Genomic DNA, 18,144 nt, shown 5'->3' with positions numbered 1-18,144 from the left:
GCTGTAATGTAAGTATAAATGTACCGGTAAACATGTATTTTGGAACAGACTCAGGTCGACCTAACTCCTGGTCCTGGTCGAGTGGTTAGTTGAAATTCAATCACCAAAGAACACCGGTATCCACAGTCCAGCATTCAAATCCATATGAAAATAACTACCTTTACAAGGACTTCTACCTTATAACTCTCGACTTCGAATTGATTTTGCGATGACGAGTTTTACCAGTAGACTAACTAGACGAGTTTACGATTTATTTTTTTCCATAAATTGTTTTATTCAGTACAATGTGTCAAAATTTTCCTACAAAGAAAAAAGGGTACTGTGATTTGACAGATATATATATGTGATTATGGACAAATGAGTGAATTAAAAATTAGGATTAAGTATATACCTATGTATGATTTAATATATTACTTTGTATTAGTAAATATTAACTTTTATTCTTCATTTTTAAAAAGTGCATTTTAATGATGTAGATTATGGAAGTTCAGTAACCTTAAGCTCTACGTTAATAACAATATTAGAAAAAGGAAAAGCTGTTCTTTAAAAGCTGTATTATATAAGGAAAAGCTGTTCTTTATTTTCATATACGAAGTAAAGAAAGTATTATAATCGATAAAAATTTCGATTTTCTGATTTCAACGGAAATATAAATTTTGACCATCCCTGAATTCATATTGACTAGTTTAGACGTGACGTCTGTACGTACGTACAGACGTACAGACGTCACTGTTTTTGAGTTATGCAAGATATGTATCTCGCATAACTCAAAAACAGTTAATCGCAGAATGTTGAAATTTTGTAGTTAGGACTGTTGTAACATCTAGTTGTGCACCTCCCGTTTTGATTGCAATCGACTGGGCTAAAATTGTGTATGCAATCAGATCTTCAAATAAAGCGGGCTTTCAATTTTGAAACATTTGGATTTTTGACTTTTTCTTAATTACGGTAATAAGCTCTTGTTGAGAGCTTTTCAACGATGTAAGATAAGTGGTATTTATTTTCATTGGTTCCAGAGTTACAGCCAAATAAAACTTTAATTAATGAAATATTTGGACCTTAAACTAGAAAGGCACATCGGTTTGAATCCGGCTTCATATTTTAACAAGACCGGTATAACGGACCTGAGTAACGAATTCCTGCCAATTATGAAGAAAGTAGTAGAAAATATAAAATCCCTTTTGAAGGCGGAGGTAGATTTCACAAGTGCTAAGTCGGGGATAAAAAATATTTTCACCTTAAAGTTAAGAAAAACTTTAAATTTACTCAATACGGCAATGGTTGCAAGTGAAAAAAAGTTTCACGTGTTTAGCATACGACAAGACCCATCTTCTTACAATTCCAGCAATACTTTTGTCATCCCTTGCCGTAAGGGTCGAAAGATTGTTTCAAACAAAAGTTTAGGTAATGTTTAGAGGATTAATGACCACTTTACACCAATTCGATACTGCCTATTAAGGGAGGTATAATTCTTTTTTGTCATAGAAACCCAATTTTGTCAACTCCTAGGCCAATGGTTGGCGATATAAAAAAAAAATTTACTTAGATAATCTTTAGGCTCTTATCTAAAAAAATAGTAGGAACTTTAAACAATTTCGATATTTTAGTTAAAAGGAAAGTTATACCGATATTTTGTTTATCGAAAAAGTCCCCCATTTCCAACCCCATGGTCCGATTTTGGCTGTTAACAAACGCAACCGATATTTTGGAAAGTTATTTTTAAAGTGAATAATTTGTTCATCAACAATTTCAAAGTGATCTGTGCAAAATTGCGGCACTTATAGTGTCCACAAGAAAGTGAAATATATATATATATATATATATATATATATATATATATATATATATATATATATAAATGTATAAATAAACTTTTAAGCTGACGGTAGTTTTGCGGTCAGGGGATATGAAACGCGATGATATGTTGAAATTTTCCGGAAGTCGAATCATGGTACCCATTATAGTAAGTAGCGTCCTTATGAAATCTACCTAATAATGGAAGGAATCCAGAAGGAGACTAAAAGGAAACCCTTTTAATAAAGGTAACATATCAGTTTAACAATAGTCCTTTGTAATACTGCCCACTGACACACGATAAACAAATATTTGTACCGTGAGAAGAGTTATCGGACCAAGGTTTGGAATTTCATGGGAAAATGTGAGGGCTCGGTTGATTAAAAATCAGTTATGCTAACTAGTCTAGCGAGACATTACGACGTCAGTTCAGCGAGGAGAGGCTGCTATGTAAGATTGCAAGACGTCAAGTCAGCTAGAGCATATTGCGAAGAGAACAGTGATAAAGTGAATTTCCAATTTGAATTAAGTTCGATACAACTGAGGAGACGCCACGAGTAATTCCAATTACACGAAAACAAGAAATACTATCGTTGAGTTACTGTAAGACTATTTGTGAAAGAGATCATGCACTAAATTACATTCAAAAATTGTAGGTTAGTTTTATTTGTGAATAGCAATGTATTTCCAGTGAAAGAACTTTATACTTGTCTTCTACATTGTGCTATTGCTATTAATACAAGACTAGTGGTTAAAATTGTTACGTCTAGAGGTAACAATGCTGTGGGACTGAATTCTATTTGACGTTCTATTTATCTACCTGTAGTAAATAAATCCTGACGATTATTTTAAATTCTGTTTTGTATGTAATCTCTGTTTATTATTATGATTGACATTTATGATTATTTGTTTGTTATTGACATGTAATATTATTATCGTTTACTATTATTCTGATTATTATTGTAGTTGATATTACTATGATTGATATTTGCTTATTTATATCTTTCATTAACTGTTTTATTGTTGTCTCTTATTATTATTATTATTATTACTATTATTTTTACTATTATCATTACTTTATGTTTTTAAACCAATAAACTAATTATTTAAACATTATAGATTTTCAATCTTTCAATATCCTGATCGAGCCGCAAACGCGCCAGAATATACATTACTTTTTAAGTTTTTTGTTTTTTTATATTTAAATACATTGATTTATTAATAATTATTATAAATTAATTAATTATTAACCTCTGATTGTAAAAAAAACTTTTAACGATAAATAATAATTCAGTAATAATAATACAAAAAAAAAGTATGAAAAAATTCAGAAGTTATTAGTAAAACAAAATTGTATGTACTTTTAATTTTAATTTATGAATTTTTAGAGAGGTTAATAAATTAATAAATCGATATATTTAAATTAAACAAATTAGTTAAAAAATATATATATTTATATGAAGTCGGATTCGAACCGAATGTCATTGTTACGGATCCGACACGTTCTCACTTACAGCACCTATTTACTTAAGCGATATAAAACAAAATTAATATATAAACTATTATAAAAAGGCAATTAAAGGAATTTCATTTCCTTTTAAGGAAATTTTTAGGGCCATTTTTCTTGAGTATAAGAGAATATTCCGGGTTAGTATTTTTTGATGAAGACACGTAAATACTAATATTCACAAACGCATTATGGTTCAAATCGGTGTCCCAAAGCCCTTGTCTTCCCCTTGTTAGCTAGAGTAACATGGAGATATCAAAATATCTCAACGCACATCGTTCTTCAAGAGGTGTTCTTTGTGTTGCCAGAAAAGTAATTGATGTGTTATATCTGGATCATACACTTGTAATACAAGAAAATCAAAATAAAACAGAGTATCTTGTAAAATTTTTTAGCATTAAAATAGAAAATTATTGTTATACCAGTGGTTATAAATCTCCTTCATGGACAAATAAACTTTTTGAAAAAATGTTTCAAAATATATATGAGAAAACATATGAAAACGACAAGGAATTAATATTTAGTTATTGGCGATTTAAATTTTAATATGAAATGTGAAGGAAAATTGAATGTAATTAACATTTTTAACAATTATAACTTAACATCCGTGCTGCTAACTGATGTATCTACTACATATTTAAATACGCAAGTAGGTGTTATATTTTCTACAAGTGTATCTGTGGCAACAGGCGTGAAACATTCTTTTCATATTGTAAACCTACATTTGTAAAAATTAATTTACAGAGCAGTGATCCTATGTAAGCACAAAATGAACAATCATCGTTAATAATACAAAATACCATTTGAATTTGTGGTACTAATATTAGTAATCATGTCGTTAGTACCTTAAAAAAAAATATTGAACTAAATTCGGTTGAACTTTTAAATTTAGATGAAACAATTTTAAAATTGGTGGTAGAATGCTGTCGGAGATTCATAAAATAAATGTAACATTGTCTAAAGAAAATTATTGTATTCATTTAGAAATTATATGTTTAGCATAAGATGATTTATTCGAAATCACAAAACGATCGGTTCTAACAGAAAATAATACAGTTCTAAAGTCTCACCTTATTGAATTACAATTAAAAAAAAATTATGATGCGTTAAGAAAAAATTCCTTAATAGTGAAAACAGAAGGTGATGAATCACATCTATTCTGTTCGTTATCTTATATTTATTTGGAATACAAGAATTACATAAATGCATTAGAATATTATGTTGTTACATTTTTTTGGAAAAATTGGTTGTATTTTGAACACCCTGATTGAAGGACTTTTTTGTTCGAATATATAAGTGTAATACAATTAATAAATAATACTGCGAACATTAAAACTTTGGAAACTGAAGCGCATACAAAAGCGACTGCGATTGCAGCTTCAACAGACATATATATTTATGAAGAAATCAAAATTGACGATATGAATGAAAGAAACACTTTAAGGAAATTACAAGATAATTGTAATTCAGTGCTATTGAATAAAAATAATTTCTTGTTTAAAAAAAATACATTCAACAATGATAATGATTCAGAGTCTTTAAAGCCTATATCCTGATGGTGGAACAAAAATTAATCATTATTCTGCAATTTTATCTAAAAGTTTGAATGTCATTCTTCTGACAAGCCTGCACAGGAAGTTTCTTCTTACAGATCAATTTGTCTATTACCGACCGGTCTTATCTAAATTGTTTGAGAAGCTGCTGCTGCTGCACAGGCTTAGGACAGTATTGGAGAGTAATCCAATATTAGGGGATAATTCCGGACTACCAGTTTGGGTTCAGGTATACCTATTCCAGAATCGAACAATCCCATAGAGTCATCAGAATCATCAACGGATGTCTGGAGGAGAGGAAATTCTGCTCGGCTGCGTTCTTAGTCATCCAACAGGCCTTTGGTAAGGTAGGGTACCTGGCTTGCTCTACAAGTTAAAGCTACAACTTCCTCAACCCTACTTCCTAGTCTTGCGAAATGATCTTGAGGGGCGTTTCGCTGGGGTGAAATGTAATGACGAGTTTTCAAGATTCTTTGAGATTGGGTCTGGTGTCCCTCAGGGCTCTATGCTGGACCCTGTGTAGTATTCCATATTCGCTGCGGACATTCCAGCCCTGAAGGATTGCGTCGTCGCTACATTCGCCGATGACACTGCTACCCTTGCCGTTAACGAAGACCCTGGCCTAGCCTCACCTAAAAATGGCGCTAGACCGTGTCTACACGTTAAGGTTAATCAAGGTAAGTCGAGGCATGTCACATTTGCCATGAGGATGGGTGATTGTCCCATTATGTACTTCGATAGTGTCTTGATCCCGCAAACGGAAACTGTGCGATACCTGGGACTTCACCTGGATTGGTGTTTGACCTGGAAGTGTCATGTGAAAATCAAGAGAAAACAGCTGAGCGCAAGGTGCAGGGAATTACATTGGCTGCTACGGAGGAACTCAGGCCTCACGTTATCCAACAAGATCTTAATTTACAAGGCTATCCTGCGCCCAATCTGGACGTACGTAGTGCATTTGTGTGGCTAGTACTAGTAGTGTAGAAATTACACAGCGATTCCAGAACAGAGTAGCAAGGGTGATTGCCGAAGCACCATGGTTCATGCGGAATAATGAGATAATGATGTTCACAATTACTTAAAGCTCCCGTCGGTTCGTGAGATTGTACGGCAGCACAGTGTCAAGTACCTGCAGAGACTTGAGAATCATGTGAACCACTTTGTAATTAATCTACTCGATAACAGCAGGAACGCCCGACGTGTCCATGATTTTTTTTCCGATTTAGGGTCTGCGTAACAATTTGGAGTCTATCAAGTTTAGTAGTATCGTATTTAGTTTCTTTGTTTTTACTCTTTCCTTTTATTCTTGTTTTTTATTTTTATTTTTATTCTTTATTATTAAGGTTTGTTTTTTTTGGACTATGTGGTACTGAAATTAATGTTTTGTGATTTATGGTTGTGCTTGAAATTTCATACTGGACTTTAAATTTCCTTGCAACTATTACTTGTAATAGTTGCAAGTATGCAATGTGTAGTTGCAAGTAGTTATGTAAATTATGTATTACTTATTTTGGAGGTTCCTTAAGGAACTTCTTATCATGTGCTTTTGTGAGGAGATTTACTTTTGGCTCCACAGAAGAGCCGATTGTAATTATAATTGTCACTGAAGAAAAAAAAACTTCTCTTGAAACCAAAGTATAGACGAGATGTGATACCTACTGAAAATTCACAAAATGTAGTAGTAACAAGTGTTATAAATTCAGAATAAATATGCAAAGATAAAAAACCTACAACAACATACTCATTTAAACCCAATAAAAACATGTTAAAAATGTAAACTAAAATTGTAGTAACCTTTTCCAGTTTTGTTTTTATTTTCAACGAATTTAATGAAATATATATATATATATATATAAAATGATGAAAAAATATGATATGCTTGTATAGGTAACACTTACTTGGTTCTCCATATCTTCTGTATAAATGGATTTTTTTTCACTTATGTATTTGTTTCAGCCTACTTGATAATAAATTTCGCTATAAAATTTAGTAACCTTCTGTTTCGTTTTTGTTTTCATTCTATTGATGGATACATCATAATAATTTAAAAAAAATATATATATAATATTAGACAGATATAAGACTTACACTTATTTAAAGAGTAATAAATAATAAAGGGACTTTTATTCTATATTACCTAATATTTTAGGTAAGATTGTTAACCTAATAATTGTATAATTATTTGATGTTAACAAAAGCTAATACTTAAGCAATAGTGTAACTTTCCTTTTTATTAAAGAATTGGAGGACCGTACCTCACTTTCAAATGAAATAATTTTAAATGAAGTGTAGCGAAAAATATGTATATGTAATTTAATAGGTTTACAAGGAAGTCATGTGACGTCCACATCAGATTTTTTCTGTAATAATTTTTTGATCAATCACTCATTATATTTTATTTTTGAAATGTTAATATTTTTGAATTGATTATTTTTATAAGTTTTTGTCTGGAAAAATCTCTTGAAAATCCTTTTTCATAGTTAAAATTTGGTAATCTTATTATCAATTAGAATCACAGCAATTATAATGAGTTAAACATACTAATAAATGAATATAGCAAACAGTTTCACATTCTTTATCGAAAATTTTGTGAAATAAGTTCACAAGCTAAGTGCATAGCGCCCAGAGTTTGTCTGTGCTGAATTATTATTAGGTACTCAGCTCTCAAGATCAACAATGCATGCTTCAGAAATGTGGCATGATTTATCTTCTTTCTACTCTTCAAAGTCTTGATTTAACTATTACACAATTCTGAGTATTAAATCTTTATTCTGAGTATTTAATAAGATTTTACTTCACTTCATTTTCCATATTGAGTTAATGAAATCTTTTACGAGCTAATTATTTACTAGCTCGGTTGAAGTCAATGTTTTAAAATAGTAATATACAAATGCATTATATCACTAAACTAAAATTTTATCATCATATCGCTTACTTCTAGAGACCGTTTTAAATCAAAACTATTGTTTATTTATAATTAATTATTATTTATAGTTAATTATTATTTATAGTAAAAGCAGACAACTGCTTGAAAGATTTTAAATTACATTTTTATCGTGGATAAAGTGTTCAAATGAGCTTTTATTGAATTTACTTTTGTTATAATTTCTTAATTTTTGCTTTCATTTAATTAAATTTTTATTAATTTTTTTAAAAAGTATTTATATAGGTGGTAATGTTTTTCTGTCAAGTTTTTTTTAATGTCGTCTTTAAATATTTAAAAAAATAACTAACTTTATTCACAACTGCTTACAGAAAAAGAGGTGCAAATTAACAAAATAGTTGTAATTCAAAACTGAATCTATGGGCAGGTATTATTATTACATTTTCGAAAATTAGCATTTCACGTAAACGTATATTATACTTTAATCTGGTGTGAATGAACCCATTACTCAAAATAGAAATCCACGCAAAAATAGAAAAAAAAAACGAAAAGTAGAAAATGGAAATTTTTAGTTCCAATATCTCTAACACCGAAATAATATTATGCGTTGCATATTATGTTGTATTATATAAAATTGCCAATTATTATTTTTTTATCACCAAATATTGCGCTTTCATCAACGTTGTATGTTTTATTTGCCATTATGACTGTACCTTCAACCATATAGTTACTACAACAATTTATGTTATTAAAAACAAATACACAATTAAAATTTTAAATAAATTTATTTTAATTTATAAATTAATAAATATAACTTACCAATACATAAATGTTAATCTACAAAACAATTGTTTAATTTTCACTTCTGAGTTACTTAAGGGGACAGAACTTTACATTATAATGTAGTAAAATGTGTCCCAAAATAATAATTTCATCTCCATAATATGTGAAAAAACTATTTGCAAAATACTTTCTTTTGCGTACTTCGAAACTAGTCTTGTTGTAAGGAAATAAATTAATTTTGCCCATTCTCTAATATTATTTTATCATTTATTGAAAATATTTTGGCATTTAACTGAATTTCTATACTTGCCGTAACAATTGTCTTCCATTTACCCTAAAATTACCCTACGATTTACATCACCAGACGAGAAAATTTTAGAATAAAATTTCCAATGTCTGAAAATATTTACAGTTATTTTAACTTCTATTATTCTGAATATTATGATTTTCCAACGCCAGCAAAATACATTTGACCCAAAATGGTATGAATTGAGGCTATAAAGTAAACAGTTCCAAACTGAATGTACATATGTCAAATTCGAACAATCAACCATTCTAATGTAGAAGACAAATATCAAATCGATATCATCATCACATCAGTTGTATATCACATATAACAAATAATATGAAAAACCAGAACGATTAACATACATTTGTCAAACAACTCAAGTAATGCCGTGATGTTTTATAATTTAATGGTATAATGACATAATTAATGTTAATATTTTTATAATTTTGTTCATTAACGGTGTAATAATGTTAAACTTATATAACTTAAATTTATTAATTCAGACATTTTTGTTTTTTATTTAGATAACAGTTGATTTATTATATTTTTTACTTAGTAAAAACGACGGAAGTAGACACCTCAATACTTGTCAAACATAAAAGGGAAAGCCTTGTGAAAAAGTGGATAAATTTAATTTTAATTTTAAAGGGGATTATTTTAAAAAAATCCATCAATTCTATAAAAGTTGAGAGATTTATATTATCGTTCGCCGATCATTTCAACATTTACTGTAAATAAAATCAAAAAAATAATACGAAGTTGACTGGATTTAAAAACTAAGTCGTTAACTTAACTTTTCTTAATTTTAAAGAAGTATGTTTACAAAATTTCAAAATCGTTAGATTTTCGATGTTTGGCCAGAAATCGTAAAAGTGTGGTCATTGACAAAGAAGTTATTCTTAACCGGAGAAAATTGTATTTGTGAACAATTAAAAAGTATAGGGAAGAGTGAAAAATAATTTACCAGATCGAAACATGAATCGGTGAAAGACAAAAACAATGATAAAAGCTTGGTGTTACACGAGAATAAAATCAACCGCGTAATCTTAACTTTTGTAACTTTAATTCCAAAGGCAAAGTTATCGTTATTTACATTGGACCTCATGATATTTTCATTGGAAATGGGTTTTAAGTTTTCGAGACAAAGAAAACTTTCAGAAACTATTACCAAGGAAAGGGTTGTGAAGTTTTCCAAAATTGATTTCAAAAAGTAAATCAACTATTATCAAAAGAAAGTGTAATAGTTGTAGACAACATACCGTATAATAGTTTACATTTGAAAAAATATTCAAAATACTTCTTCGAGCAAAAGTTATGTTGACTTTACACCACTGTTACACCTTTGGATTCAAATTGTTCCGTCACAAGTGGTATAAATTGTGAGATATCAGCACAGATAAAAAATTCGTAATTGAAGAGAAAGTATGAGAAACGATCATTACATTCTAAAGCTTGCGCCATACCTTACTGCTTTTAACCTATTGATTCCGTCTAGAGTCAAGTCGAGGGATGCATGAAAATGTTTAAATGTATGACATAAAGCGCTTATTACAAGAAGGTATCAACTGATTAATGGGTGACAATTGTATCATACATTAAATTAGAAGCATTATACATATATTATAAAATAATACATTACATTATATTAGAAGAAATAAATATGAGATAAATGAACAACGTACTGGTAAACAAAAATAAAGATTATTGCTTTGGAAACAGCAGATGAGCCTAGAAAATTTACAGATGAGATAACAAGGAATCAAAACGGTTAAAAGATACTACATAAATTTTCTACATAAAATTTTAGATATTTAGTTATAAAATTTAATAATAGTATTTAAATGTACTTCTTTTATATATGTATTGTACAATGAAAACGCATTAGAAACTATAAATAATGAAACTTAAATTTACAGAAGTAACATCATTCAATAGTAACAGCTAATTCTTTGTATGTAATTAATTTTTGCATCAGTAAAAATTCAGAAAATTGGTAAAATAAAGAATTTATGATGTTAAAAAAATTATTAATAAAACCATTTTGTACTAACCGATTACCGGGCGTTGTCCGGGTATTTATTTATCACAATCTTAAATCGGCAACATATCCGTCATTTTCGATTATTTTTACATGTTATCCCCTTCCGACTTCCGTCCCTACAGATTTTAAGGGTATCTTACGTCCACAGATATTATACGTGTAGTAAATCATAAGTCTACCGAGTTTGGTTGAAATTGCTCCATCCTTTCCAGATTTAGGCTGCAACATACGCACATCCTTCCATTTATATTTAGCCTTCCAGTATATATATATATATATATATATATATATATATATATATATATATACACTCGTATAGAAGATAAAAAAATAATTCTTTTAAACGATTTTTATACTGAAATAAATGAGTTTCAATAGTAAATCTAATTATATCAAATTTAGGTAGATTTCATAAACTAATTACTTATTCAGTTATTGGAATAATATAAGTAGGCTTATTAAAAACCTGTTTAAACAGAAGAATGTGTATAAAAATAGAAAGAAACAATATGCTATTAAATTATTAAATAATATAATACTAAGGTAATTAATATTTTAATTATAGACATAAAATAAAATGTTATTATATTAGAGAAAATAATTGTGCTTTATTTTATTTAGGTGAGGGCTACGTATATATTTTGTTAAAAAAGTTAAAAATATGTACAATTTTTATTTATTCATCCATTCAAATAATATTATATCCTTTTCAATCCATTTCTGCATCACTGTAACTGACTGTCAGATCGTCACTGGTTGTGATGACTTTTCCTCCCACAGGAATAAAGCAACAAATTCATTAAGCAAATCCACCTACAATAATTTTATTTCAAAATTCAAAATAATATGAAAAAACTGATGCTGTTTAGCATCTAAGTCGATGTATTGACAACCTTTATTCATAATCTTGTGTATAAATTTATGCCAATGGTATCTGTTGTAGAATACGTTCATGACTGTTTATATATGGACCATTTACAAACTTCAGGATTTTACATATTTAACTATTTTTATATTATGTTAAATTTATAGTAAAATAATAATTATAATTCACATTTTAAAGATATCGATTAGTTATCTAGGCTATACTCATATAAACTCACCGGGTTGGTCTAGTGGTGAACTCGTCATCGCAAAACAGCTGATTTCGAAGTCGAGGGTTCTGAGGTTCAAGTCTACTAAAGGCAGTTACTTATATTATACGGATTTGAATACTAGATCGTAGATCCCGATGTTCTTTGATGTTTTTTTAAATTTCCCATCCCCTTAGGCCCGCACTCGCTGCAGAAGCAAACTCGGTCCTAGGGTTGCCTTTCCTTCTAATCTTCCGGGTGACCATGCCAGAGCCGGTTATGCCGTCCACGGCATGGGGTACCACCCGGTCGGCCGGGACTAGGTCCTCTCAATTACCTACCTCAAATCACGGGTTCCTCAAGGAGTTCCCCTAACCGGGACTCAGACTTTAATTGCCTGCCTCAAATCAGAATTCCCCCAAACAACGGACCTCCGGGACTTGGTCTTTACTCCCTTCCTACTCGCCCCAGGAGTCCCCGTTCACTCATTGGAAGTGTGACACCTCAGCATCGCACTCCTAATTAACGGGGCTATCACGCCATACCCTACACTACCCCACTTGGTGCCATCCTCTTCATGTGTGTTCAACCGTGTCGCATTGCCCATAATGCATACACTCCAGCGATCTCCTCCTCTTCCTATCACAGAGGAACTTATTAAAGCAGACGTGGCCAGTCAAGAATTGCGTCAATTCATAGTTGACTTTGGTTGTTGGGTTTCAATTAACCACACGTCTCAGGAATAGTCGACCTGAAACTGTACAAGAAAACAAATCTTGTACATTCATGCATATCATCCTCATTCATCCTCTGAAGTAATATATTACGATTGTTCCGGGGACTAAACAGAAAAAAAGAAAAAAAGATAGACCACACTCATAAGTAATAATGACATATCGATCTGTTAAAAAACTTACGAAGAATGTCAGATTAAAGAGGTTTTTCGCTTCACTCAGAATCTATACTTTGCAGAATTTATACTTTTACATCATCATGCCAGTTACACTGAACTTCTGATCAGTTTTAGCTCGTAAAATTTTTCTATTCCCTTTATGTACTCACCACAACTGACTAAATAGTGATTAATATTACTTTTCGAAAAAGTAGCGGTGACTAGTGGTACCCTTTGTAGTTTAAGTCTCATACATGTATTAAAAAATGTATAACATATATCAACTAATGGAATTTTTTTATAGTTTAAAAAGGCGTGATATTCACTGTCTCTTGAAAGTTGAATTAACCAAGTACAATGAATTCATGCTGTGTGTTATATGTTATTTAACATGAAATTGACTGATCTGATGCAACTGTCTAATCTTTTATATTGTCTACCAATATTCTATGTTCAACATTCCAGTCAGCTACACTCAATAAGCAATTTTCTTTTATATATAAATATTTTAGTGTTTATCTACCAAAAAACATTCAAAGTTAGGGATATTGTGAAAAAAGAGAGAAAATGACATATTCTTAATAAAAAATAAACTTTTCTTTGTTACACAGCGTTCCATAAAGACCTTATCATGCACTGCTATTTTTATTAAAAAAATCAATCAACTTAAAGGATCCTCCTTTAATTGCTTATATGAAATAAACAATTATTTTATTGAAACAAATATTCAATCAATGAGTTTAAACAATACTAATTAAAAAATATTTTTAAATAACTCTGAATTTTTCTACGTTTGTTCCTTGAATTTCCGTAGGAATGCCATCAGGACCCGGGCTCGTCCGTGGTCTAATTAAGGGCTCAATTGGCTCTTAAAGTAAATAAATTCACAACTTTGTGGATGACCTGCTCAGAACCAACGTAATTATTTTTAACGCAAAATATAAAAACATCTTCAAATTCAAAGCTTAATCTATAGAACGCCTTGTTTAACTTATTTTTTAATTGTGGAGAAGAAAACTAAGAAATTTTGTGTATGCAGCTTCATCTCTGAATATACAGAACTTATTTTGTAGCCATTTTCTTTATTTTTAACTGAGATTTGTGCGTATTCTAGGGTTTATGAAACATTACACAAGTTGAAAATTATAATATAATAATTTATTTTCATCGTTTGTTTATAGTGGCATCAGCGATAACATTCATTAGCGACTTAAAACAAAGAGATCATAAATAATTACGCAACCAACACCAAACATTGGATAACAAACTGTAACATGAATAAAAAATGGGTAACAGACATTGGAATATCACCATTAGACTAATTTCACTGCACACAAAGTATTCCGTAAGGGAACTTACGCAAGAAAAACCGCTGAGTTGGTCATTCCATTATCATAGAGAAACCGCAACAGTCTTTTGATGTATTTCTTCCAGTTGAATAAAACCTTCACACCTGAACCCGGGTTTAACGGTCATCTAATAACCCAAACATTAAGCAATCTATGAGTAAGTGATTAACGGACTATTTTACATTGCACAATTCTGCTGAGGAGAGTTAAATAGATGGGTGTGAGTTAGCTTTGTGTGCTCGATCCTCAGCCGAGATAGGATGACTTGATCTCTTCTGTTGTTTGGGATAAAAGCTCGAGACGTTCTCTGAGATGCCATCTAAGACCGTGAGAGGATTCAACATACAGAACTTATTTCACCGAGTACGTTGTTTGACACGGACTGTCTTCTTGAAGTCACTCTCACATGTTATTTCTAATTGGAAGCCATCTTTGCCGTTCTTGTGGCAGCCTCATCGGCACGTTCGTTTCAGAACGGCTCGGGAACCATACAAATACCGCTGTGTTGTTTATTCTTGAGGGTGCCATAGATAATTTGAAAGATCTGTTCAGATCGTCTGCAGCTCAAGCTCTCAAGTAAACTCATAGAGTGAATTATTATCAGGAAGCTGTAGGTAGTCACTTCGGGCTTCAGTTACTCCGATGATGATTTTCTGTGGCTGATTCATAGGCCCTATCCTGCTCGAGTGCGATATGATCATCTAGGTCAACTGGCGGTCCTTTGTCAATAGGATTACCAGGACGAAGATAGTTATGACCAGCAAAGTTTATACTGACCGGTTACACAGACCGGCCTGTATTTATATACAGAGCCCCCACCACGTGCTTCACACTCGGAACAACATTATACTCTACCAAAGCAAATTGCGTAGATTTTGCAAAATAACGTAAAGGAGTACGCACTAAGGTTATATATTATCTCGTTATCAGGGAGTATTACTGAAGTGCCACACTCGTCGGCCCATATAGAGCGTCTGTCTAGACGCGTGTGTAACCGTTGTACATATTTTTAGTCATCTCGCCAAAATGGTCCCTAGCAGATCGACAATATTCAATCTTTAGAGATGAGCGCAATCAAGGAGCTCCCCATCCTATTTCTTTTCTGAGAATCCTCGGAATAGACAGACGCAGAGATTTCCTGGAGATAGCGAAGCGGCCTAAATTCAAAAGGCTGAGTAAGTACATATTCCTCTCAAATTGCTGAGTGCGAGCGGGCCTCGTAAAAAATAAAATTTAAATTAGCTTACTTATAAATAAAACTCAGTAAAGTTTTCAATAGCACTGCTCTTAATCGCGGGTATCAAAAAGTCTAGCAGATCATTTTAACGTGGAATTGAATGATAAATTGTATCTGCACAGTGTTTCTTCGTTTAAATATTGAGTTTTATGTATTATTAAAAAATTTGTGTTTTGTAGTTTACGTTTATTTTTGTGTACCTAGTTTTACTGAGGTGAAAATTTTCTCATGAATATAAGTGAAAATCTGTAGTGTAAAATGTAAATATGTACATATTTACATAATAAATTTACATATATTATATTTTCATTATATCAATCAGTAAATATATATATATATATACTTTTTCTTAATAAATATCTTATTTCATCTTTTCATTAATAGGAATAACCAAAGTAGTAAAATTTACATAAAAATTAATTTCATAAATAAATTTACATTGTACATTTATTATAAAATTGAAAATAAATACAGTAAAAGAGCAATTTATTAAATATATATGTTATTTCTTCTTCACGGGTATGATAGGTTATTTCTTTCTTTCTTGAACAAAAAAAAACATTGGAAGTAATGATTCTGCGAAAGAATAAGCTCTCTCATTTTCTACGAGAAAAACCTCTGTTCGAAAACAGTATAGAAGAAACGAAGGGAAATAGAAAATATAAGCCGGAAAGGTTTGTCTTTCAATTATACGTATCTATCACTCTCTCTCTCTCTCTCTGTGTTTGTGTGTGTGTGCGTACGTGCACATACACGTATAACACTGTACCTTGGCTATTGAACCAGAATATTATATCCTATTAAGAAATACTCTTCACTATTATTTATAAATAATGCAGTTAGTTTCTATGATGCGCAGTTTTAAATTTTGATTAAGGTTGAAATGATTTTGATATAACAATAATATTTTCATTTTTGGTATTTCCTTTTCATTACTTGTTTTTGATTTAAACTAAAAATGAATTGCTATTTAAATGTTATCTAACTGAGAAAAATTTTTTAAATATTTGAACAATGTATTCCTTAATTATTAAATAAATTCTTTATTAAAATAAAACTTTGAATAGTATGACCAGATATCTCAGTATTAGTGTCAACTACCTTTGATTGTAAATCAACGGTAGCATAAGCATTATTAAAATCCATCCAAAATTGAACTGTAAATCATAACAATGTTCAGTGCTACGAATAAAACCACACCATCGAAAAAATAATATTAACATAGGAAAAACGCAAATGATTATACACATAATTATTTTGATGATGTACAACGTAAGTAGAGAGGCCTCTTCTTAAGTCTTTGAGAACAATCATTATTAAGAATTTATTATTATTATTTTAATAAAACTATTATTTATTTTACTTAATTTTACGTAGCATGTATTTCCTAATATTGAATATCACTATTAGGTTCCTAGTGTTTCTAGCTGTTTCCTTTGTTACTTAATATGATCCTTTCATGATAAATGAGATCTAGCTGATTGCGTAAATACAGAACACTTTCAGCTCGTGGGATGTAACCTACGTGTAAATGGATTCCTGGGTAGTCAACTCGTCTCGTCGCGAACGTTATGCTAATAGGTTACCTAAAAAAATGCAAGATGCAGCTTGTGAAATAATATCACCACAAAACATACATAAGTTACTGATTATGAACGAAGAGTAAACCGTTTTAGCTTTCCTTACTTTTCAAGCTCCTCCATAATTTGCAATAATTAAAAAAGTAACATAAAAAGATAAAAAAATAGAAGGTTTCCATTCGAAATAAAAATTAAAAAAAAGATTGCTTTTTCTTATATTTTGAAACTGGAAAGTTTAAATTGTGTTAAATTTTTAATTATTCATTTTTAACTCAATGTACTTCACTACTATTGGATAATAACTAGTTATACTTGTGTTATTGAGATTAGTTGGAATTTAATTTTTGTTAGATATTTCTTTTATTAATTTTAACTTCTGAACTATAGTATTATAAACGAACAAAATATAATAAAATATTTTGAAACTAACTATATCCGTAGGGAATTTAAATGAGGAAACTATTTTTATTATTATAATTATTTTCTTTTTACCCTTGCATCTTTGGCATATTTCAGATTTATGTAGTATAATATTTGTCTTGTCAGAATAGAAAACAGATTGAAAAGCTAAATATTCTCTGAAACTATTTTTTTTTCTACTTTTAAACATAGAACTCTGTTTTCTCCTCACAACAGATAAAATAATTCACAACTTCAAGAAAACTTTGACATAACAGCCATCCCCATCTACTCGTTCCTCTCTCTTTGACATATCTAAAACGCATGGGCACAAAACGCATATACAACCAACCAAATTTTCATGTTTATAATGCGCGCGCGCGCACACACACACACACAGTGATGTTCTTGGAAAATGTGTTTGTTTACAAAAGCCTTTCTGTACTTCTTGGTAGTTTTTCAGGAAAAAAAAGTATATATAGTAATATTTCTTGTAACTTTTTATATCAAAATACGATAGATTTTTTATTCGTTTATTAAAAAAAGTCTGTTTCAAACGCACACATAAAAATAAACTTTTCCAATACGTCTTTTATTGTAAATTCAATTATTTGTATTTAACGGTTCAATTTGAATCTTAAAAGACATAATGCTAAAAAGTTAATGTTGTACTTAAAACATACTTAAGGAAGTTTTAATTAAAAACCGAATAATGTAATAATACTTTTTTTAATTTTAATATACCTAATTTCTGGTTACATAA

Source organism: Lycorma delicatula, chromosome 3 (genome assembly GCF_047948215.1).
Source record: "Lycorma delicatula isolate Av1 chromosome 3, ASM4794821v1, whole genome shotgun sequence".
NCBI classification, from domain to species: Eukaryota; Metazoa; Arthropoda; class Insecta; order Hemiptera; family Fulgoridae; genus Lycorma; species Lycorma delicatula.
This window is presented reverse-complemented; position numbering follows the sequence as displayed.